The sequence below is a fragment of the Epinephelus lanceolatus genome, chromosome 13 (assembly GCF_041903045.1).
Source record: "Epinephelus lanceolatus isolate andai-2023 chromosome 13, ASM4190304v1, whole genome shotgun sequence".
Taxonomy (NCBI): Eukaryota; Metazoa; Chordata; class Actinopteri; order Perciformes; family Serranidae; genus Epinephelus; species Epinephelus lanceolatus.
The window spans coordinates 31,445,186-31,470,507 of record NC_135746.1 but is presented as its reverse complement, the minus strand read 5'-3'; the positions used below and the strand labels follow the sequence as shown (position 1 = coordinate 31,470,507).

General features: G+C 41.1%; 1 protein-coding gene across 2 annotated transcripts in view; it reads right to left on the bottom strand.

Annotated features, from left to right (window-relative positions):
- The window catches only part of hivep2a (HIVEP zinc finger 2a), a 121,539-nt gene that overhangs the window by 49,311 nt on the left and 46,906 nt on the right, over positions 1-25,322 (bottom strand). For both annotated transcript variants that reach the window (XM_078174031.1, XM_078174032.1), the window contains one exon: positions 15,972-16,041. The gene's annotated coding sequence lies outside the window, so the exon portion shown is untranslated. The remainder of the gene's footprint in view (positions 1-15,971; positions 16,042-25,322) is intronic.

Below are 25,322 nucleotides of genomic sequence, written 5' to 3'. Positions count from 1 at the left end.
ATTTCTCCTCTTGGCATCCCTCTTTTCTCTTTACCAACACAAACAGGTGGACCCCCTCACTTCACTTACAAAAAAGGTGCATTTGATTTGTCAATTCCACAGCGTTCTTCCACCTGACCTTGCTACTAAGACGGTTTTAAAAACATGAAACGTCACAAAACAATGAAATAACTTTTTATAAATGGGCAAAACAAATAACTAAAACTACAAAAAACAAGAGGAGTTGTTAAGGGAACTGTCAGATTACAACAGGAAGAAATACTGCAAACAAATAACTAGAAGGTAACTCAGAGAGTGCAGACCTCCACCAAGGCCAAGTGCCCCATCTCACATGGTCATAAAAGTGTAAAATAATGTGTGTATCCATCCCATGATTCATAACTGCTTCAAAATGTAATTCACTCTTCCTTGGCACGTTATTACCTTCCACCAATTTTTATGAAAATTGAGCTTTTAGTTTTTCCGTAATCCTTCTGACAAACACAAGCATTACCTCCTTGATGGAGATAATAAGAACAGAATTGCAGCTAAACTTCCAAAGTATGAAGTAGCTCGACAGTACTTTCCAACTGAATTAAATAAGTCTGAAGAGCAGCCTTGGAGGTTATTGATTTCCATTGATTTTCTGTGGACATATTTAAGCTTTTCTTTTTCTTTTCCAGCTTGCACTTGAGTGTCATGCACTGTCTCTTCTCGAGGTTGAATTCCCCTGACCTCAGATGTCCAGCGAGGGGAGCAAATCACACGACTCGGCCTCTTCACCACCAAACACAAAGAGCCAACTTTCAGCAAAGTGTGCATGTGTGTGTGTGAGAGAGACGGAGAGCGAGATGGAGAGAAGGGTTTTTGTATTAAGCCTTTGTTTTTCTCTCCATGATCTCTTTGTTTTAATGTCTTGATGTCTTTTTGACCTCCGCTACCTCCCCCTCGCTCTCTCTCACTCTGTGTCTCTGAGTCTTTGTCTATGTCTCTCACCCAATTTGTCAATCTGCCCATTGTTGGAACAGTTTCCATCTTTCTCTTTCTCCCTCTCACTTTCTTTTTTTATTCTCCCTCCTCTCTCACATCTCTCCTTATCTCTTTGAATCGCTTTCTCCATCATTTCAACACATTCTCACTCCGACCTTTTCACATCCAGCTACGATGTGCAAGGTACCCTGGGTGCATTGGTTTTTGATGTTCTGGGACACCGTGTCAAGTTCTACGTGTTACATGCATTGTCTTCTTTCAAAATACACTTCAGTTTTCACAGGAAATTAGATGTTTACATACAGTCTCTTTCAAAATAAACGCATTACGTTAACACAACTATGTGAATTGACTTTTTTTTCTTTCAACAACAAACACACATGGTTAGGGTTAGGCAACAAAAGCACATGATTGGGTTTAGGAAAAAAGAACAGGGATTGGCTTTAGAATCCAGCAGGTGCGAACACTGCTCTCCCGTTTGAAGGTTGCCCCAGTCGGACTTTCGCTGCTTTAACTTTTATTCTTGTCCTGCTATGTTTCCCTCGACCTGCGCCAAGCGCTGTCAAACTATAATGGCTATCGACTGCGAATCGTGCCGATGTTAAAGGGCTTTTTTTGTCAGTGTCTGATGCCGCAAGTCACTGCCCAAGCGCCAGATTTTGATGACTTCGAACTGAGACCAGGTTGATCTTTTCCTTCCTCCTTGATCCTATTCCTTTCTTATTACTTCCTATTAGTCTCCCTCTTTCCCTCTGTTTTTTCTTTCTCTGTCCATCTTTATGCTTCCTTTTCTCCTCTTAACCCTTTCCACTCTTAAAATCTCTCTGTCATTCTTCCAGTCTTTCTCATCCCATTCCTCTCTTTGGTCCTGTCTACACACATACGGATATTTCTGAAAACAGATATTTTCCTTTATGTTTTGGCCTCTCGTCCACATGCACAGAATTTTAGGTCACTAAAACAGATTCATTTAAAACACTATCTAAGGTGCAGATTTTTCATGACTCCTGTTAATTAGGCTATCATGAACCAGATAAACCAACAACATTGTTTATGTTTTGTCAGTACTGCTACAGTCAAATGAAGCCGTCTGCTGCCCTCAGTGTTATTCAGTCCAACTCAGCATCCGCGGTTAAAGTCCTGCAGAAACAATGGTTTTGAATCAGGCCTGGTCAAACCAGCAGATAGTTTTCAATTTTGAGAATGGGATTATTGTAGATGAGGAATGTCCAGAGCATCACTCAAATCTTTGAGTGAGCTCCTTTGTCATTACGTCAATGATGAAGCAATGGTGATGAGATTTCCAATCTGTGTTTTGAAAAAAGGCAGGTTGAACACTTTATTACCTTTGTGATGAGGGAAGACTGCAGAGAACTGCGAGCATTGGGGGTCATTTTTGTGTTCTAGTGTGTACAGAGAAATTTTATAACATGAAGGTCATGTGGACAGGGGTAAAAAATGTCAGTTTTAAAAATATTTGTATCCTCCCCTATCTTGTTACCTTTTAATATCTTCATATTACTACTCTTGTCTTCTTTTCTTTTTCTCCATCCATCTTTGTCTCTTAGTCCTCCTGTTTTCCTCTTTCCCTCTCCTATTCATCCATCCCTTCACTGTTTATTTTACCCCATCTCTTCCTCACCTTCTCTTTCTTTTTATCTTTTCCACCCCTTTTTTCTTTTCTTTTATCCCCTCCTTCCGGTGGTAGTAATCACTCCTCACCTTTTTCCCCATTTAAAGTTACACTTTCTGTCATCTGTAGTTTTAATTAATCACGCGACTCGTTAACGAACTCTCCCCCTCGACTGTTAATTAATCAGGTTTCTGCTTAATGAACAGTCTAAACTCGTTAAACCTGTTTCGCTCTTAATTAGCCCGCTAGCTCCGGGGCCTAACGCTCCGACAAGACTATTAGGCACTACTACGCCTTAATAGCAGCCTCCGTGAGTGTGTGCGTGAGCGTGTGTGTTAAGATTACCTCACTCCCTAATGGGGCTGCTCAAATATTTATAGGGCAGGAAGCTGAATGGGAAGAATGATAGCGCTCAGGGAGACAGCAGACACTGAGGGAGTACATGAGAAGACTGATGCTGCCTTCAAGTGCTCCTCGTAAGCTCCAACTTCCGACCTCGGAAGTTGTAAAGATATGGCAAGCCCAAAGGGTCACAACACGCCTCTCCTCCTTCACTGCGAAGATGTGGATGTCACCCACTGGCTGGACCTAAATAAGAGCCGACCAATGTCTCTAAATTCAGTGCCATTAAGGCCAATGTCAGGTTACTGTTGGCTCATGGACAGACACTGTCATAACATTAGCATCTTGTTTGCCACCCAATACACAAAAACAAACGCGACATGTCAGTGTCAAGATCTCACAGCATGTATGACACAACTTCTGCAATATTTATGATCACGATAATAAAGCTGTGTAAGCTTTTGTCACTGCTGAATAGCTCACAATAACAACAGTATGTGCACACTAAAGCACAAATTCTACTTATCACGTCTACACAGCTGCAAGGGTCCACATGACTTAAATGTCATCCTCTTCCCTTACATAGGCCTACACACCAGCAGCACTTGTGAGTGCATTTGCCTAATGCAAACGCACAATGTTGTATATACCTAAAAAATGCAAGCGGATCTTGGGAAATATTGGCTATTGCCCCCAGAGGCTTTGTCGCTGTTAGACTGATAGGGTTCAGAGGTTATGTTGGCCATTGTTAATGTTTTTCTGACATTATATTCTAAAGTCTAAAGTCTAAAGAAGACATGTATCTCTACTGTGGTAAAGGTTGCGTTTGGGTTAAAGGAAAATTTGTTTTCTTACAACTTAGTTCTTGTTTTTGTAGTTGTGTGCATCTTTTTCTAATGGTTCTGAGAACCAAATCATTACCTGCACCAAGGAGGTTATTAATTGCTAAGATAGAGAGCTATAGACCTGAGACTCAGTATCAAGTTAGAATCAAGTCACACAAACGATGATTTGAAAATTGATAACTGTGAAGGAAAAAAGAAGAAGGAAAATGATAAAAATGTCATGTGTTGGTGGGGGACCTAAATAACTATCTAGCAGTTTGTATATGTAGACTTGACTTGGACTTGACCCAAAACACTTAACACAAAAAAACCCTCTGCTGATCTTTTACACACTCCAAGTTCTGGACTCTTATTCAGTGTAATATAAAAGGTACAATGCTATTGCTAAAGATAAAAAAAAGCTCTGCAATAGGAGACAGTCCAGTTACTGTAGATAAGCAACCTGAGCAATCAAGTGATAAGACAGGATGTAACAAATCCTGAGGTTAATAAATCCAGCCACTTACTGTGTTTGGAAATCAAACCATGTGCACACACCTAAAGGGTCCAATACTATCATTACTACTTAGAATCAGTGTGGTCACACACGTTATTGTCATAAGAAATCAAGACTGTTTAATATGCCAAATAAAATTTCATTTTTGTCTTCCACATAGTGTGAGTATGGCGGCCTGGGGTTTGTCTAAAATCCCGTCTTATGCATTTGACCACTTGACTTGCTTGAGTGTTATTGCCTGCACATCTGAGAGAGTAAAATCATAACAATACAACAGTCATAAGAGCCCAAACTATGTCATTAAGATCTACCTTGTGAAATAGTCAAATTTCCCTTTTTGTAGTTCAGACATTTAGAGTTAGAGCTGCTGAAAGTTCTCATTCTAAGGACATAATACTGGAAACTTAGTGTCATGTGTCATATGTTAGAGTGTCAGCATGAAGCCTTGTATCACTCAACAAATGCAAGCTAAAGTACTGTAAGAATCTGCTGGGGACCTTTGGATGATTTATGCTCTCATTGACAAGTTGGGAAGTTTACAAAACACAAAACTCAATAATTTGGTGCAGCAACTCAGTTCAGATCTGAGTCTTGAATCGTACTGTCGACCTTCAGCGAGTGAAAATTCCCTGCCAACAGAGTGAGGTAATTCCACTTGTTTCCAATTCTGCTCGCTTGTTTCAGGAATCCTCTGGCAACAAGTGTGAATATCTGTTTAAACAAAAAGGTAGATAGAGGCAGATTGCTACATGCAGAAAATGAAACTCATTGTGTGTAAATTGACTCATGGTTCAAAGAATCTCAGGGCATGGAAACAAATAAAATGATCTCACCCCCATTCATGGATTCACTGTTTATTATAAGACAAATGGTATTTTAAGACTTATAATTAGATTAAATGACATGTTGATGGTTATCTTTAGCAATGCAGGATGCAGAATGGCAGGCAACACATGAGAGAGATGGGGGGATGATGGCATGTGTGTGGTATCCAAGCTGGGGAAAGTTGGGGTGATGAAATCACGGTGTCACGGTCCTTGACAAGCATGAGGTCAAGGTGTTGTGTTACACTGATGAAAGAGAAGGAGGGATGGAAGGATGGAGGGAGGAAATGAGAGCAAGGAGTCGGGAGAGAAAGAGATGAAGAGTGAGAGACACTGGGAATAAGTGGAAAAGAAAGAAAGAAAGAAAGAAAGAAAGAAAAGATGAGGGAAACAGGTCATCGTGAACTCAGTGTTAAGGGACTGGGTGGAACCAGATGGGAAACACATGCTGTGAAACACGCACACACACACACACACACACACACACACACACACACACACACAGTTCCAGTGAGCGTGGGTGGAGTCTGATGATGACCTCTTGACACCACAAGAAGGGATGACACTGTTCTTCCCTCCTCACTTCTTCTTTCATTCACTCCTAAAATTAATCCAGTTGATGTAATCTCACAGCCAATAAACTTTGTCACTGTCTCATCCCATGCATTCTGGGTATCTGAGTCTCCAAAGACTTTACAGTGAACCCCTACAATCAGGATTAAAGAGTACTGTAACTCTTTAGGAATGCTGCGTTTAAGTCACATGCGTTTAACCCCATGAATGTGCTACATTAGGACATTCATAGTCCTGAGGAGAGGTCTAACCATGTAAACTATGTGAACACACCTGTGTGTGTTCATCATCATGTTGCACACAAATTTTCATTTAAGAGATTAAAGTCAAACCTGTGGTTGAAACAACATCTTGTGAAATGTGTCATTAGTTTGTTTGTGTTCTGGCAGCGTGCACGTGAAGGTGTGTGCTGCACCTGTGTGTGCAGAGAGTCCGTGGGTGTGTGTTTGCGTATATATTTTGTAAATACTGTTGCATGTGTGTGTGTGTGTGTGTGTGTGCGTGTGTGTGTGTGTATGTGTGTGTCTGTTTGTGTATTGATGTGTTTTAGGGGTATGAGGTGACACAGCATGATGCCTGAGCTCCTTCCCTCTCAGGGAAGCTGAAGTGTGAATGCCTGATTGTCTCCATGGCGATGAGGTCCCTGCTCTGGACGCCTGTAGTCGCCATACCCCGGCGACAGCGTAAAAGTGTGTGCCTGGGTCCATTAAGCAACATACACAGAATCACACTTACAAAGGCACACACACACCACATACACATGAGGATGTATATTAGATTATTCTACGTTTGTCTGCCTCCTATATGACTACAATCTCTGTTTTACACTGTAACACAACTTAGCACCAAAAATGCTGTGACAGCGGTGGTTTAACGTTACATGTTCAAGATCTCAGCTTTAAAAATGATACCAAAAGAGACCAGTGAACACCAAAAACTGGATTTTTTGCAGAGCAAAAGTTGACTCTTTGAACTGACATTACACTGACCCTCATGTGAGAAATAATCAATGAAAAGGCAAAGACCAACTCAGAACAGCATGGAAGGTGGACATTTGCCAAAAACCTAAAATAACATAACATGTTCAACATCTTGGATTAAATCATGGATCAAGAAGCAAAAATTATTTGTGTCTCTGCTAATATACTAGGCTGCTGTTGCAATATGTTGCTTCAGTTATATGGATTGCTACACAGCTTTATGGCCAACATAAAGATTCACACATGCACTGCAAACCTAAAATTATCTTGGACATTTCCCAGAGTAACTGTATTGGATCGGACGTGAAACAGACTTTACTCTGCCAGCAACCTTGTACAGAGTCTTTGTAATGTCCGATTGAGCCCATGTGTGAATAGAGCAGGTAATTGTCCGGAGAATTCATGGCGAGCGAGTGGGTGTGTTGATGACCTTTCAATTATGTGGCTCATGTGAAACTGGAAGAAAACCAACGTCCGCCGGTGAAGAAGAAGGTGATTTACAGTCAGCAATGAAAATGTCTAACTGGAGAGCTGACAAGATTTAGGAACTTCTGTTTGTAAGGACCAAAGCTGAAACTGTCAGAAAAAAAATCAAGAAATGGCAAGAGACTTTGTTGTTTATGACTGAATTACAAACCAGCTACATGATTGCAGTGTAATCCGTATCATGTCCTGTACCCTGCATGCTTTTCTGAGGTGCCACCCATCGCTTAAACCAAACTGAATATTTCCAGGAGGTGAGAACACTTCTGGCACCGACAATCTCCTGTTGTGTGCTACATGTGTGAAAGGGAAACTCTGGACATTTCCGGACCGGATTCTGCGGACACTGACCACAGATCATGACAAGACGGCCAAGGAAGAAACATAACACCCCAGTTTCAGCTATCTTAATAATAAACACTGTAATGATGATCTACATGATGACATGCCAATGAAAGTCTGACGCTGATGATATATAAATACATTTGACGTCATTCCATGACTGAAGATTAGATGGGGAGGCCAGATCTAACAGGTGGTGAAGACAGCCAGAAAATAAACTGAGTTCATCCTACCAGTTAGTTAAGTCATGTCAGAATTTCAGTTTTCTGGATATGGAGGACTCAGATAGAGTTGTCCCAATGCAGACCATCAGAGCTTCCACCCACTGGCAGCAAGCTACCCTGCAAGATGATGGTCTGACCATCAGGAGCAATTAAGGAGTCACTGTCTGGCCCAAGAACACTTTGATGTGGACAGGATGAGCTGGGGATCCATTAAGCCCCCTGATAAGCAGATGACACTTGCCACAAGAGAATCAGAATCATGCATACAAGGACATGAATAACTAGCTTTCTCTGTCAAATGTCAACAATAACCACAAACTATTTTAAGAAATCCCAAATGTGACTCTGGCTCACACATTAAATCACATCTCATCATGTTATCACCATATAAGTCATCATCATTTCCTGAAAATGAATCCCAAACATGTGATCGACAATATCATCACATGTGGAGCGCTCCATGTGGTAACTGCATGGGAATCATTTGGGATTTTCCACACGTGCAACTGATGTGGCTCCTCTGTAAACACACTGACAGAACCAACTAACGACCACTAATCATAATGGTCTGGAGACGCTACCAGCTGCTTCCTGTGACAGGTGTCATTGAGCCTGTTTGTACGTCATCACATCTATTTAGTTTCATCACATCTATTTAGTTTCCCCGAACTTTAACCCTGAGGAGCCCCCTTTTTTTTATCCTTCCACAAATCTCTTACATGTGGCAGCTTCACCAAACACGTAAGGATATTTTCTTGTCACCAAGGAACCCTAAGCTGCCTCTCTTTGCCTTTTTAATTCTGAACAAATGTAAATACAGAAAACAGTAAAGAAACCAGTCTTCCCGGTTCTTCCCGGTAGCAAACACCTTGACAGGTGTGACCAGCTGTGGCCGTACAGTACAGGACAGTACACCATGTTCATTTTACACAATGAAAAACCTCTTCTTTTGTCTTCTTAAGTTTTTAAGTCAAACAGCTGACTCGTAATTTGTTTCAAGTGAGTCAGTGGTGGATTCTGGGAAAGGGTTGGGTAAGGATGACCAGGACTGATGGGAAATACATCAACACACACACACACACACACACACATGCATACACACACGAGTTCCAGATTGTTATGTATTTTATTGCTTTGGCAACGCAGTAGTGACAGTCGTGCCAATGATGGATGTTTGAATTAAACTGAGTAGAAGGAGAAAAAGACAGAGATGAAACAAAGAGAGAGAGAGACAAACAGAAAGGTTTTTTAAAATATATAACTAAATGTATGTAAATTTGAAGTCTTCTACTTTTAAAGAATCTCAGGTTTCTAAATAAAATCATGCAAACTGGGCAACTAAGGACAAAAAGAAAGAGAAAAAGAAAGTCTTTCACATTTGTTCTTCTATACTTGTGAGGACCCTCATTGACATACCTAACCTTGACCACCACAACATACCTGACCTCAACCTTTACCCTGACCTTAACCTAGAACTAATTCTAACCTCGACCTTTAAACCAAGTCACAACCTTCAAACACTCCTTTGAGGAGGTGAGGACCGGAAAATCACTCTCAAGCTTTTCAAACTTAAATTAGTCCTCTCAAAGACAGAAAAAAACAAGAGCACACACTCACATTTTCGCATGCTGTGCGAAAATAAATAGCTTCTGCATTTACAGATTTATCCATTACCTAATGGAAAAAGTGAAATGCATGCTCAAAAACTTAATTTTCTGCTGTTGTGCAAACCCCAAGCTAAAGTGATATTAGTGGTAAAACTACTATTATTACATGTTGATGCGGAAACCATGCAGAGCACCAGAGTTCAGGCTCTCGTTGTGGGAATCATGAACCTGTATCATGATTCTGGGTCAGCTGAGGGTTTTTTTATTCATTCATTTTCTCTCTGTTTGAGCCAGTGTGCAAGAGTAGGAGGCAAAGCAAAACCCTGTACTGATTCCCACTTGGTAACAATATGATCCACAACTGAAAGTTGTATTTCTAATCACATGAGCCTGGTACATTTTCCTGTCATATAATGGATTATTCTTTCAAGGAAAGATTTAGTAAAATAGCTAGAAAACAGAAAGTTCAGGTTGATTTTTGCGGTCAAACTTCATCTTAAATAGACTTGCTTTTTTTTTTTTAGAAAGTCCTGACCTTATTTGTTTGACTCCTCCTCCTGAAGAACTCCAAAAGGTCCTCAACACTGATATCCAAAGCACCGACACTTGAATCTGACCACATACGACTCTAGAATTCTCTTTTAGAAATTCCCTCATCTTTACCAGAGAATAAGGAAGTTGGTCAAATTAGATCATGTCTGATTGACCAACCGCTGAGTTGAAATGATGTCTGCTCTGCTGAAAACTGGATTGATCATCATGATGTGCGGCTGCATTACTGGACATCTTACGCAACTTCCCTTTACATAGTCTAGTGTGTTGGGGCATGCTTCTGATCAAGGCTTAACTGAGTACAACAAGGCCTTCATACAGTACCGACCCTCGCACATAATTCATTCCTTGCTGCTGCACACTCAGCAAAATGTCGTAGCTTTCAGCTGATTCAACACGTGAGAAACTGTCTAATAAAAGCATCTGATACTCTTGTAGTCTAGTCTGACCAGTTAAACAACATGCAGTTCTCCATCAAAATGAAACTAAAAGAAAGGTAACAGTGTAGAGGCGAGTGAACTGGAGAGATCATACAGAGTGCAAAGACATCCGGTGATATTAAAGCAACACTGTGGTCTGAAGAAACCAGAGACTCCTCATAAATATACTGCAAGTTCAATATTCACTCTCTTTTAGCTCTGTTTTTGATCTCTATGAACTTCTGATGGATATATCTGACTCTTTAGCATCTAAATGCCCAACTATGTTCACCAGCTAGTCTCTAACTGTGTCTGTCTGCTCTTTGCTGCTGGGCAGGTCGAGTACAGTGGCTTTTTACAGTTTTTTCTCTGAAAACAACACCATGAGAGCAGTGAGAGTGAACCGGAACAGTAAAGTTGTGGATTGGACAGATAAACAGCAAACTTTCAATTGTGTGTGTGTGTGTGTGTGTGTCCTTTTGTGATGATTCTGTGTCCCCGCTCTGAATTTGGAGATTTTTGTGGGTCCGCGAACGCAACACAGGCTGAACTCAGCAGCAGTTTGCTGGGTTTGAGTCACAGGCTGGAGAATTGATATGTCCATCACTTTGCAGTCAGACAGATCAGAGCTGATTCCAGCAGACTGATGGATAAGATGAGCAGCTGCTGCAGAGGTAAGTGAAAGCAAACTTTTAGACCCAGCACTGGACCCCAGGATGAGCAGGTTTTCAATGGGAATGTAGCCAGTTTCATCAAAGTTGGTTGTAAAACCAAGAACACCAATACGAGAGTACTGTTGTTCTTAGAAATAAAATGTTCTTTCTCTATATAAATCAATAGATGGCTAAGTTTCACTTTCAGTGCGCCTGGCGTTCTGCTGCTCCATCTATGCCCAAAGTACACTCTGCACTCCATTAGAGTTGAGCTCTGAAAAACCAAACTGTATTTATATTCCAACCATGCTAATGAACAGTCCAACTCCAGAAATAGAAAATTAATTTGTGACGACAGCTGCTGATTGTGTTGGGCCACCACAAATAAATGAATGTTTGGAATCCCTGATGTACATTATTTTACTAACTGAATGTTTTGAAAATGTAATCTGAATCTGATTACCTCCAAATTACACTCAAGTACAGAACTGGAGTCAATGTACTTGACCAGACCAGAGTGTCACTGACATGAAATTAAACAAGTCTTAAAAATGGTAGTCAAATGAAAGGAAAGGCCAACAGAAATGGTCTTAGTAAGCTGATTCATGTTTGATGACGGTCCTAAAGAGCTCTTTCACTCCAAAATCTCTGTTCAACTGGGTTGAAATCTGGTGACTGTAAAGACCATTGCATACAGTGTGACTCATAACAATAATGATTTTCATAATCACCACATCACTCAGTGACTCCCTGTGCCCTGCATAGAAGCATCTGCATTCGCGGTGTTTCTCTACTCATTTACCCATGTTTCATCCTTTAATTTATCACCTGTCTGTATGTGTCATGATAGAATTCAGCCAGATTATATTTATTACAACACAGGATTTCTGGACACGATCTAATTATGCTCTTTTGCTGAACCCGACATTGGCGTACATTTCCTGTGTGCATGTTGAAATTATAATGTTCCCTCTCTTAAATTGGCACCTAACCTGCTCATATTTACATCCTTAAAAAAGGGATACATGTGTTGTGCTTCTTCTTTTTTGATAAGTTGTCTTCGACAGCTGAGAGGAGAATGGTTTTATACAGTTGTCGTCATTGCTGTCAAGTTTGCTCAGACCTTAATTGACAGCAGACGCTCACTTGTTCTCCATCCACAACAATCCACTTTTTTTTTCATGAGTTAATATTTTCAATACTCGCAGTTTAAAGTTACTATCCCAGCTGTCTGCCATCTGTTCGTTTCGCGTGCTTTTTCTTGTCCTGGCCGCATACAAAACATGTATTTCCATTTACGTCGTTGCCGTGCACGGGGCTGCAAAAACAAACTGGATTTATGCTCCTGATGATATCAAGGCAGACAAATGCCTCTCTTACCGCCTCTGGAGGTCATCAGGGGCAACTGGATTCTAGCTTGCTGTCAATAAACCGAGCGTGGGTGCATTCACCCCTGAATTATTCTGCTGTTTAGCTTTATCCAAATACTGTGGTGACCCGTAATTTGAGCCAGTTCAAACAGTTTGACGTTCGCGTTTATTCTGCACTCAAACTTCACCACAAATTTGCAACAAAACTGCACCAAACAAAACTCTTGCACCGCATTGTGCTGGTGAATGACTGAACTACTCAACCTATTGTTTTCATTTGATCTTATGTTTCTGTATGTTTAGTTTATTGTGAGAATGTATTGTGTTGATTAAAGCCACATTTCCCGCAGGGAGAGAGTGAAGAGACCTCGACCCCAACCACCTCTCCGCCTGTGTTGGAGCATGAGTGTTACCCAACTGGAGCAAGACAGCTGCATCAATATCAGATTGGCGACAGAGAGTGAGAGAGAGGGGGTGAGAGAGTTAAGATGGCCATGAAAGAAAGACAGAGAGAGGGGAGAGAAAGAAGAGGTCAGCGAGGTTCTATTTTTATCTTTCCCCGAGTCGTGTCTCAGCTTGAATGGAGGCAAAGAAGCACAGAAGAATTGTGTTGAAAGGCGCGCGCACGGAAATTATTTCATAACCTTGGCACACAGCAGGCTGCTGAGAGCCAGCGAGTTCTGTGAATGTGTGTGTGAGTGATCACGAAGCACTAAGCCATCATCACAGCCTCAGTCTGACTTCCCCCGGAGAGCTCCAAACACATCTTCTCATTGCAACATTTTGTGTTGTACTGATTTGTTTTTCCATGATATCTTTTCGTATTTTGGCTCGTGCTCACTGGTGCTGCCTTTGTAGTCCCTAAGTGATGTTTATATTACAGTGAGTGTGTGTGTGAGTTTGTGTGTGTGAGCGTGTTAGGGCAGGTAACATATTCTTTTACAGCTTTCTAACATACTTCCTTTTGGTCCACCAACCACAGTGTCTGTGTCAAACCAAAATCATCCCAGCTACTTCGACTGATGGTAATTTAGCTCGCTGGAATGTGTGTGTGTGTGTGTGTGTGTGTGTGTGTTTTACAGCTGACTTCTAGTTCCACTTCTGGTTGTGGTCACATTGAAATTCGGTCCTCTCCTGTTGTTGTAACTATTTAGATTCAAGGAATTCAACTTGTTTTCTTATTTTTACTGGATCATTGATGTGTGCCACAAGAAGCAGCACACAGAAAATAGTTGAACCAGTTCAGAAACCAGCCGGTGAAACTCCATAATGAAGAAAAATAGCTGGATTACTACTGAAACCAGTTTAACAAGCTGGACAACTGGGATAGCTATTAGTTTTATTGTAGTTTTACAAAACTATCTGTAGCCATGGTAACCCATTTAGAAACCAACATTGGCCTAACCAGTATACAACATTATATGTGTAACAAGGTAAACAGATAAGAAAGCAGTCAAATCAGTTCAGAAAAGGGTCGGAAATTAGCACCAGCCACCAGACAAATGCTGGTACAATATGCAAGTGGGTGCTAGATTTGCTTCTCTTACCAGCCAAAAAAGACAGTGTCTCCCTATTGAGTGGCTGGTAGAATCTGAGAGCCACCCACCACAGTGGCAGGTGCACCAAAGAGTTCATTTCCACCACTGGTTCAGAAACCAGTCATTAATACTCCACAGTAAATATGTCAGTAAAACCCGGTCTACAACAGTGCGTAACAAACTAAACAGATAGGAAACCAGTTAAATCAGATCAGAAACCAACTGCTCTTTGAATTAAAAGCAACTACAGGCATCAACACATAATCACCATAGAAACCAGTCTAACCAGTTCACCAACAACTCTTTTAGTAAAATGTTAGATAGAGTGAAGACACTGACCAAACACAGCTCAGCAGGAAATGGCTCAGTTTGACCACTTCAGCAACACGCTGGTCTGCACCAGTTACACAGTCTGAAAACTGACAAAGGTGAGGCTAGGAATAAATGTGGTTGCTTATAGTTATCTTGCTGAAGACTTGCTACTGTGCACTCAGGGAGTACTAAGACAGTTGTATGTTTTCCTTTGTATTGGTTTTCTACTGTGGCATACTGGATGTGAAATGAAACAGTGACAATAAGCTTAAGTGCTGAATCTCAGCTTTATTTTGAAGGTTTTTACATCGATATTGAATGAATAGTCTAGGACTCATTGCCCTTATTTACATAGCCACCTACTTTTAGGACAATGTATTGGAACAATGGCAGAACTCAATACTAAATTTTAAAAATGGCAGCAAAGCTGGCGACGAGGCATCAGATTACGCACGGTGGTGCAATAGTTAGCACTGTGCAGTTTGCATGTTCTCCCCGTGTCAGCATGGGTTTTCTCTGGGCACTCCGGTTTCCTCCCACAGTCCAAAGACATGCAGGTTAATTGGTGACTCTAAATTGACCGTAGTGTGAATGTGAGTGTGAATGGTTGTCTGTCTCTATGTGTCAGCCCTGTGATAATCTGGTGACCTGTCCAGGGTGTACCCTGTCTCTCACCCAATGTCAGCTGGGATAGGCTCCAGCCCCGCGCGACCCCCAACATGATGGGCAGTTATGGAAAATGAATGAATGAATCTTGCTGTTTAATGTTTGTATTTTTTATATGTTAAAAACTGGTTGTCACTGATGGCAACCCAATGTCAAAAATTGTTCACCAATTTCCCAAAATGGTTACCAATGGCAACCTTGTAACAGTTACTTTCCAGCCCTGAATGGTCCTACACATACTGTAGACAAGGCCCTCAAGGAGTTTTCCTGATCTTGACCAGGCAGGACAGTCACATCACCTAAAATCAACTCTGTACTCAAGGTCTACTGATTAGCTTTTCCTCACAGCCATCTCCTGGTCTTCCCCAGTGGATACAGTTCAAAACTCCATCTGGGATGAAATGTAAACAGCTCAAAATTCCAAGGTAGTGCACTTATTAGCTTTTTTTCCAGTAAACTTTTAACAGCATTTCAGGCAATGGTTTTGATCTGCTGAGGGAAGACCATGAGTTGTGGTTAAAAGCTCTGTAAAAAGCTACTTCCTGCCCCCTTAATACTGGAGGTGTAGGTATAAAAAGTATAATAGTTCTGTTGTCAACACTCACATTAAAGCTGGATACCAGTGCTTTGTTCTAATAGTTGTTTAATGTCAAAACCAATATGCCAAAACATTTGCACTGTACCTCCGACCTCACTGTATACAAACAATTATATTTAATGAATCATCTCTTGTTTTGGAAATACTGTTTTCATGGAGGAACATTTCTCTGAAGCGAATTTATGTTGCTTTGAAATGCAACATTAAATCTGTAATGCACTGAGTGGAAAATACTCTAAAGCTGTATGGAGACCATCCAAAGGTTAAGGACACAACCCTGAATCACCCTGTACGTGTGAATGTTAGATATATTCACATCATGTGTAAGACTCTGATAAGTCGATGGAAAATGAGCTTTTTGGGAACATTCTTGGCCTGAACACACCGTTCTGTTTCGCTCTGGTGTTTGTAAACCTTACACACTTCATCACAGCCACAAAATCCACATTACACAACTCATGGTGTGCTGTCCTATAAAACCTCCAAGGAGTCATTTCAGTTTGATAAAGTATCTTGAATATGCTAAGTGTGCAGTGACAGGTTACCTGTTGGTCTGCACGTGCTCAGTCTGGTTTCAGCGGGAGTCCCGACAGAAAGTGTCCTCACGTGGCCATCCTGTAAGAAAACACACAAGAGAGTGATAATGAGTGTGTGTTCCTGACTTCAACCTCTTGGACCCCATTTACCCGCCAGTCACTACAAAATTATGTGCTTCAGCCAATTTTTATTTGAACCCCATGTAATCATAAATTCTAGAGGATATTCCAAAGTCCAAAAAACACTATAACAACACATGAATTCGAGGGAGTGTGAATAAAAGGATGAACAAGACATGAAGGACATCTCACTTTTGATAAAAAGGTGTAGCTGTACAAAAACATGTGTACTGAATTTAAATATCTGGCACATTGTAAACTTCATGTAGCTTCAATGAAGAGTTGGAACATGCAGATACATAAAATATTGGATGCGCTCAGATACATCAAAAGTCTTAAAACTGAGGGGGAAACTGCGTGTTAAGAGGTTAAATATGTGTTTAAGTGTTTATGTTTGTGTTTGAGAGTCTTGAATGTGTTTGTCTATGCTATGTGTGTGCTGATGTGTGTATAGTTTGTGTGTGGTGTGTCAGTGTGTATTAGTATTTGTGTGTATTCAAGCAGTTTTATGGTGTGTATGCATGTTTGTGGATTTAATCAGGGGTTTCTGTGTCTGTGTGTGTGCGCGTGCATTTCTGAGAGAATCTGGTCACTATCGCAACAGGAAATAAACAGGATGTGGTGCAGGAAGTGGTCACCGGAGGTGTGAGGCAGAAACCCCACCCTCCCCTTTTTACTATCTCACACAGTCTTACGCACAAAACAGCAACTTCAGCAGGAAGAACTGAGAGAAAGACAGAAAGAGAGAGCAAGTTGGGGTAGGGGGGTGTGAGAGGTAGGAGGAAAGGAGAGAGGGAAACAAATAGTGAGAAAGAGAGAAAGAAAAAGGTAGACGGGAGGATAAAAGAGAGGAGGCAGAGGTGGGAGAAAGAGAAAAGAAGGGGGGTAGGAGGTAAACAAGAGAGTGACGGAGGACGCAGAGAGAGAGGGGGGCAAAGGGGGAGAACCTGAGAGAGGAAGACAGGGGTGAGACGGCATGGGAGAGTGGGAGGAAAAGACAGAGGAGGCAGAAGGTGAAAAGGAGAGGGCCAGAGAAATAGGAACAAAGAAGGGAGGAGGAGGTAGAGAGACGAAACAGAGTGGGAGAAAAAGAGAAAAAAGGAAGAGTTTAATAACCTGAGAGAAAGGGGACAGAGAAAGACGGGGGAGTGGAGGGGGGAGACAAGGCTGAAGGGGGATGTGGAAAGAGATGGGGAGAGTGAAAGACAGAAGCGAAAGGAGAAAGGTAAGAAAAGACACTAGAAAAAAGAGAGACAAGAAAGTGGTAAAATTTGAGAGAACAAGAGAAAGGGGAGAGGAGGCAGGAGGAAAGGAGGAGGCAAAAGGAGGAGAGCCACAGAGAGAGACAGAGAGGAGGCAGAGGGGGAGGAGACAAGAAGAGAGAGAGAGAGGGTGAGAGAGAAATCTCACAGGCAGGAAAGTTCCTCCAATTCATCTGATTTGTCGTCTCTTTGCCACATGGTTTAAAATGTAGCGGAGAACGGAAACACAAGCACAAAAACACACACACACACACACAAGTACACACACAAACACACACTGACGGAAAAGGCCAATAACACACAAACATCCACACACATACCGACAACGTAATGGGTGGAAAACATCAAAACACACGGTGACAGAGAAGTGGACAGTCACATGTGCCACAAAAACACACACACTCACTCTCTCTCTCTCTCTCTCACACACACACACACACACACAAACACACACTGGGATGGCTGTTTTGAGATCAGATTTTTCCGAGTTGTCCTCTCGCTCCGCTCTGCCAGGAGGAAGGCAGGGAAAAACTATGACACTGTTTTTCTGTTTCATGTCTGTCAAAACACACACATATATCACACACATACACACACACAGACACACATGGTGAGGTTGAGATTCTGTGTGTTTCCATTCGTCTGAATCGAACTTTTCCAAAGAGGAAAATGAAGCCATCCAGCTGTGAGTCTTTTTTTATTTTCTAACAACATGATCACACTTAATCTACAACGCAGCTCCTCTGCATGTTTTACCCATAATCCCTTTATGCTGCTGAGCCCAGTGGATGATTCCATGACTCAAAGGAGCTGATGTGAAACTGATCAGGTCTGGTTATTGATTGTAATACCACAGCTACTGCTGCAGTGGAAAGTGAAAGTCAATCGTTTTCCAGACTGACACACATCTCAAAAAATGTTTAAATGACATCACCACCACTTGACCTCTGACACACAAAATATGTAAAAGACAGAATAAAAATTTTAAGTGTGTCATCTTGGTTTCATCTTACAATCATTATCACATAAGCATAAATATGATAATTAGATGAAAAGACGGTACAATTTCAGTAGTCGGCACTATACAGTTTCCTTAATCAGGGTAAGATCATTAGTGTGAAGGTAAACATACTTATGGAAGCCTAGTGAAGCTGACGTAAGTGTTGAGACACCACAGGCTTTAAAGGGAAAGCCCATTAATTATTGCTTTTCTACAAACTGCTCTCGTTTTGTATGTTAGTGGGTGTTTTTCTAATGGGGGATCACCAAATGAAGAAGAAATTCACTGCAACAATTACTGCAACTTTCGTGCACTAAAACAATCTGAAGACATTAGTGAGAGTCAGTGAAAAAAATCTGGTTCAAGCACTTTGAAGAAATTAGTAGTTTAGGTGATACAGAGACGCAATAAAGCTACAGTATGTGAGCTCATGGTAATGAAGGAACATGTCACCCAGTGCAGTAGTAGTCCTTTTTACACAGAGATTGCACTAAAGGGCTAGAAAGTTCCTTCTTTATGCCACCTTTGCATTTTTACACAGAACCAAACTATGGCAGCATCTTGCCATTCCAGTGTGTGACTACAGACAGCATGCCTGTATTGCAGAATCAAAAGAAGAGTGACAGACATGACATCATATGAAACAACAGCATCGGCCTCTAGTGTGACATAAAACATACACGTCAGCAGTGCTTTATTAACAATAACAATACATTTACGGCCCCTGTTCTACTTCTTTGAGTTAGCTGCTAACTGCAAGCAGCTACTTTTTAAATCTCCTGTTGTATGTCGTACGCATAACATGTTGCCAAAACATTTCACCCGTCCTGCCACCTGTCCTATATATACAGACACTGTTTCGGTGCTGTCACTACCTCCTGTGGCGACTTAAAAACGAGACAACTCTGTCCCCCCATTCCACTATTGTACCTTATATATACCAGGCAGTGTTAAAGGGACTAGTCTGGCTCATTGATGTGATTTTAATAGTTTTTGGATAACAATAAAACTCTATGGCACAGAGGAATAAGCTTTTTCATGCTGTGATACATGCACAGTACTTGTTAGTGGATCAATGAATTGAAAGAGTTGGTCTTTTAATAACATTTGATGACAATGACAAAAATATATGTAAAATATCACCAACGTTAACCTTTCATTTATAGCAGCTATGACATTTTCACAAATCATCTCATTTAAAAACTAGTCTTTTCATTTTGAAACCTCTAGTATTCCAGGGAAAGTTGATAAAGTGTGCTTCACGTCTTGTTACTCATCGTCACCACCAAGAAAACCCTACACCAGCCAAAAACCTCCTACAACAGGAAATGTCGTGCTTGCAAAGGTCAACATACTTAAAGCTTCTGACAAATCGACAATGGCTCATTAGGGTTTTTATTAGGGATTGACCTGCTGATTGTTTTCAAATAAATCAACTGTTTAGTCTCTAAAATGTCAAAAAATTGTGAAAAATGCTCATCACAATCTCTCAGAGCCTAAAGTGATATCGTCAATTGCTTCTTTTGTCCAACCAATAGTCCAAAAACCAAAGAATCTTTATTTACTATAATAAATGAAACATAGGGCAACATATTTTCACATTTAAGAAGCTGGAACCAGCAATTGTTTGACATTTTTGCTTAAAAAATGACTGAAACAATTAATTGATCAAAATAGTATTGCACTAATTTTCTTTCAATCAGCTAATCGATGAATTGACTAAACGCTCGCACACAGCAGCAGAGATATTTCAGAAACAGTATTGCTGTTGGCCACTAAACTGTTGCACCAAGGCTGTGGCATCTCAAAAGCAGTTGCCTTATCAGGGTTTTTCACAGGTTTTTCCAAACTGATTGGAAATTTGCACCAACAACCATCCACTTTTAAGCCAACATAGTCTTTCTTTGCCCCAATTTGAAATCCATGAACATGCAGCAGGCAATACCTTAATAACATTCAAATCACTTTAAATACAGTACTTCTGTTTGTTGAGTGGTGCAGTGAGTGTGGAAAGAATGAGGACAAACCGATGAAAGGAAAAATTCAGCAGAGAGAGAGGGGATGACATGCAACAAGGTCACAAGTTGGATTGAAATCCACAACATCTGGAATACATGGCTGCAGGGTGGGAAATTACCACCAGCCACCAGCCAAACTCTGGCAACTTGTGGCTGTGACTGGTAGGCTTGTCTACCGGACCCGATGTTCTGGCAGGTAACCAACCATCATTTGGAGTTTGATTCTGTTCTAAGTAGCATATTCGGGTGCCAAAATGAGGAAAGAAGCAAGTGAATTTTGGAATCTGTTAACCACCGTAGGCTGGCAGATGAAAAGCTTCCATCTTCCCTGATAGTCTGCGCAGTGTGCTTGCCAAAAAAAGAAAGTCAATGTAAAAAACAACCTTTAGAGCCACGTGACTTTCTGAAAGCAAGGGATCAAATCCCACTAATCGTATCCCTCCCCTTCAACTTCTTTTCCTACCTTCTCTCCAGACTGTAAGATGGAAAGATCAAGGTAGAGATGAGACACAAGAGGGCAAAGGAGAAACAAAGAGGTGTGGAATATTCCTCTGTTGATTTTCCATTCAGAGCAGACTGGGAAGTAAAATGGCCTCCGGGTGAGGAAAAATTTGGATTCTATTCTCATCTCTTCCCTATTCCCTTTTTTCCTCTTCTATCCTCCAGTGAACCTGCCTCTTACAGCCATGAACTATTTTGTATTTCTGTTTGGATACTCTTCCTGCTTCTCATCACCCAATTCTTTCAATCTATGTTCCAGTTTTATAAAACTAAAACAATCAACCAAACAGGCAACCATGAAAACAACCACCGACTAATCATCTACCACATAACAAGCAAACCAAAGCAGCTGATGTAACGTCTGATAAATCCACTAGCTTTTTAACACTTTCACAACAACAGACCTATCAACATATCATGCAAATGTTTTGTGTTTTTTAGAATCTGTGAGCACACACACAATTAGGCCATTCCTCAATTTAATCATTCAAATCACAGGCAAAAGGTCTAAAACATACAAAGTTTGGCTGAGAATTTTGATACATATCCAATCAATCACTAGACAGACTACCTAAAACTGGTAAACCAACAATATCCTTAGACACCTCAACCATCCAAATCATTCATTGCACAAAACAATAATTCTTTCAAGCTATCAACAAATCAAGCACAACGCCCAGCCATTTAATTGATTAAAAAATCTGGAATCAAACCATATGACAATTCAACCAACTCTGACATCAATCCCAGGTACCCAAAGTGAACTTAAGCTCCCAGTAGATTCAAAGCAATAAAAAGTCGAGTCAACAAACAAAGCCAACCCTCAAACAAGCAGACATCTACCACAGTCATACAACCAAACTTCAAAGAGCTTCAAATCATTCATTTCATTTAATGATTCGTTTATGCACCTTAACAGCCCATCCAACCAATAAAGTTATTCACTGATCCCATCGACCAATCACAGTTTAGTTTTGTATATTCAGTGGCTCTTTGATCATCTTATCAAACAGTGAACTATCTTACCAGTCCACCCCAATGTCAACAAATCATCCAATCTCCTCATTTTCAGCCATCCATCCAACTAACCAAATGCCAGAGCAAGTGTACAACTAGCCACCATGTTACAGCCAAAATCACCAAATCGGTATGTAACTATTCAACCATCCAACCAATAATTAATCAGCCGAAAACAAACTGTGAAGAACCAAAGTACCAACAAGTATTTCATTAACATTAACGTCAAAACAAACCATCTGTTTGCACAAAACAATAACCATCAACAAGTTTTCATAAACCCCTACATTTAATAAGAAGAATGAACAAATCAAATGTTCCAGTACTTTCTTAACATCTTACAATAGAGAATGTGTAGACCAGTAATTCCCAACTGGTCCAGCCACAGGGTACAGATTTCACCTTAGTCATTCGTTCAAGGTCCACACAGTTTAATATATTCAGCATCATACTTGTGTTTGGCCATGTCATCAAGCTAGTTTGCTGTCTCTGTCAAGCAGCTGTCCGTAAGTCACTCTGCAGGTGGAAACGACACTTCAAAATAAAAGCTCTGTGCTGGAAATTGAAAGTGTGTCTCTTACAAATTTGACGTTTGCGAGTCATTTGTGGTCCATTTAAAATGGACCTGTGACCCACTTTTGGACCACGAACCACCAGTTGGGAACCACTGGTGTAGACCAACCCAACAGTCAGCCAGCAGTACTGTGTCCAAAGTCCTATAATCGTGGGGACCATTCACTGACCATCATCTCAATCAGTTAACTAATTGAGTATCTAAAGCATTCCCAAATTCTGGATGATTTAAATTGGCACGCAACTGTTAATTTCAGTATCGATGTATTTCATCTTTCAAACTAATTTTGGGGATTTACAGACGTACTGCACCGTAGAGAGAGAGGTTACGGGGAAGGAAAATGCCCAGTTTTTATTTTTCTTCCACTGGTAAGCTCCTCATTATGGAGCCAGACCACCCCCCACCCAAACACACACACACACACACACACACACACACACACACACACACACACACACGCACACACACACACAGACCACAGAGGAATTTCCTAGTTACATATAAAACTGATAATGGGATGTGTCCCAGCGGGAGTGGAAAATCAGAGGTGACTTACGAGCCTCCACATTCCAACCTCACACACGCACAATCGCCTCTTTCCCCAATCACACACACACACACACACACACACTCCAACACACTTACTTTTACACCTATGGGAAGAGAACGAGAATGACGGAGAGACAGGAGAAAGTTTGGCAGAGAGAAAACAGTTAACTCCTCTAAGTTTCCATGTCTTCACAGCGCTGGGCCTCTTTATCGTTTTTCTTTCGTTTTGACGGAGAGGCAGCTGGGCCTTTCCTGGGAAGGGAGAAGTGCATTTTTTGAACATGTAGCTGCAATGTGTAAATCAGTTAGGGTTGAATTCAGATTATGAGAATGATACAGGGAAGAGGAGAAAGGAGAGATTATTGGAGAGGAGGATAGACAAACCATGGGCATGAAAAGAGAGAATATAATGACAAAAAAAGTATAGAATACGTACATACAAAAAAAAACTAGTAAAAGATAAAAAAAAGAGGGTGGGAGGGGGGAGTGGAGGACTGAAAATAAGAAGAAGAGAGGATGACGATGAGGACAGGAGGAAAAGGTAGAGGAAAATAGATGAAAAGAGAACAACAAAGAGGAAGAGAAGAAGACAAGCAGAGTAACCAAAAGGAATGAAGAGATGAATGGAGAGGTGAGGTGAGGACAAGGGTGGAGGCAGGAGGGATGACTATGAGAGAAAGATGACAGGAATAGAGGGAGGATGTGGAAACCATGAAAAGAAAGAGAAGAGGAAGAGAGCAAAGAAACAGAAAAAGAAAAGTGGAAAGAAAAGAGGGGCAACAGAAAATAGTTTAGTGCAGTAAGCAACAATCCCTCCACACCCCTCTTTCTCTTGTCTCCCTTCATCACTCATAATTCTTCTTCTCTCCTTCTAACCCTTCTCCCATCATTCATCCTTACATCTTCTTTCCCCCTCGCTCCCATATTGTGTTATCGTCCCTTTTTTCTGCCTCTGTCACCCTTTTTTCACCTTTTACCCCATCACTATCCCCATTTTCATCCTGTATCACTCCTTCTCTTTTTCATCTGTCCTTATTCCCCCTTCATCACTCCACTCTCTTTGATCTGTCCTTAGTCACCCTTCATCACTCCTTCTCTTTTTTCATCTGGCCTTATTACCTCTTCATCACTCCTTCTCTTGCTTTGATCTCTCCTTATTCACTCTTCATCACTCCTTCTCCCTCTTTCATCTGTCCTTATTCACCTGTCATCACTCCTACTCCCTCTTTCATCTCTCCTTATTCATCCTTCATCACTCCTTCTCTCTCTCCATTTTACTCCCATCTCCTCATCATCCCTCCATACCTCTATAACTCCTCCTGTCACTCTCCCAGTCACTCCTGCACTTGGAGTCTGAAGCTCCATCATTCCCTCTCTCCCCGTTCTTCAACATCCCTCATCTCCACCTCCATCACTCAGTCAGTCCGTCAAAATCCCTCCATTCCTGCATCCATCTGTATCCCTCTTCACTTCTACCCTATCTGTTTTTCCCCGTCTGCCTCCATCTGCCCATCCCTCTCTCTCCTATGGTCCCTCCATCATGAAGGTCTGTTTGCCAGGCTGACCAGAGGCTATGATACACTGCCACTACCTGCTGTGTGTGTGTGTGTGTGTGTGTGTGTGTGTGTGTGTGTGTGTGTGTGGTCCTGGCAGCGTTTGCGGCACAGAAGGTATAAGGGGCTTATACCTGCAGAGAGAGAAAGAGAGAGGGAGAGAGAGATGAATGTGGAGTGTGTCGTAAAACTGGACGTCAAGGTGATAGAGCCACCTGTCCTGCAAGAGCATGTGTTTGTGTGTGTGTGTTAAGGCTACTAAGAGGAAGCTGGGTTTTGTTTGGTAACATGAGTTTTGTGGTTGAGTTACTACACACACACACACACACACACACACACACACAGAAGAAGCACAAATATAGGTCAGATGCATAGTTGGACAGACAGACAGATGAACAGATGTCAGACAGAGGGAATTGGGAGGAAACTCCAGCAACAGAAATCAAGTTGAGTACCTTATAACGCTTATATTTTTTAGTTAGTCAGTTATAGTGTTCACTGCAACTGTGGTAATACTGTGCCCTAACAGTACAAGGAGATGTTGTCATTACAGTCTGGATTTGGATGTATTTTCTGTATATACGAAAGTGGTGTGTTTGAACGAAAATAGGCTGTTAGTTGATCTTTAACATATAACATATTTAACATATAAACTTTAAAATATCTAAATAAACAAGAAAAGTTTTAATCAGTTTGGTGTATGATACACCAAACTGATTAAAACTTTCTTTAAGGATACAGTATCCTTGAGTCTTATTTTTGTTGT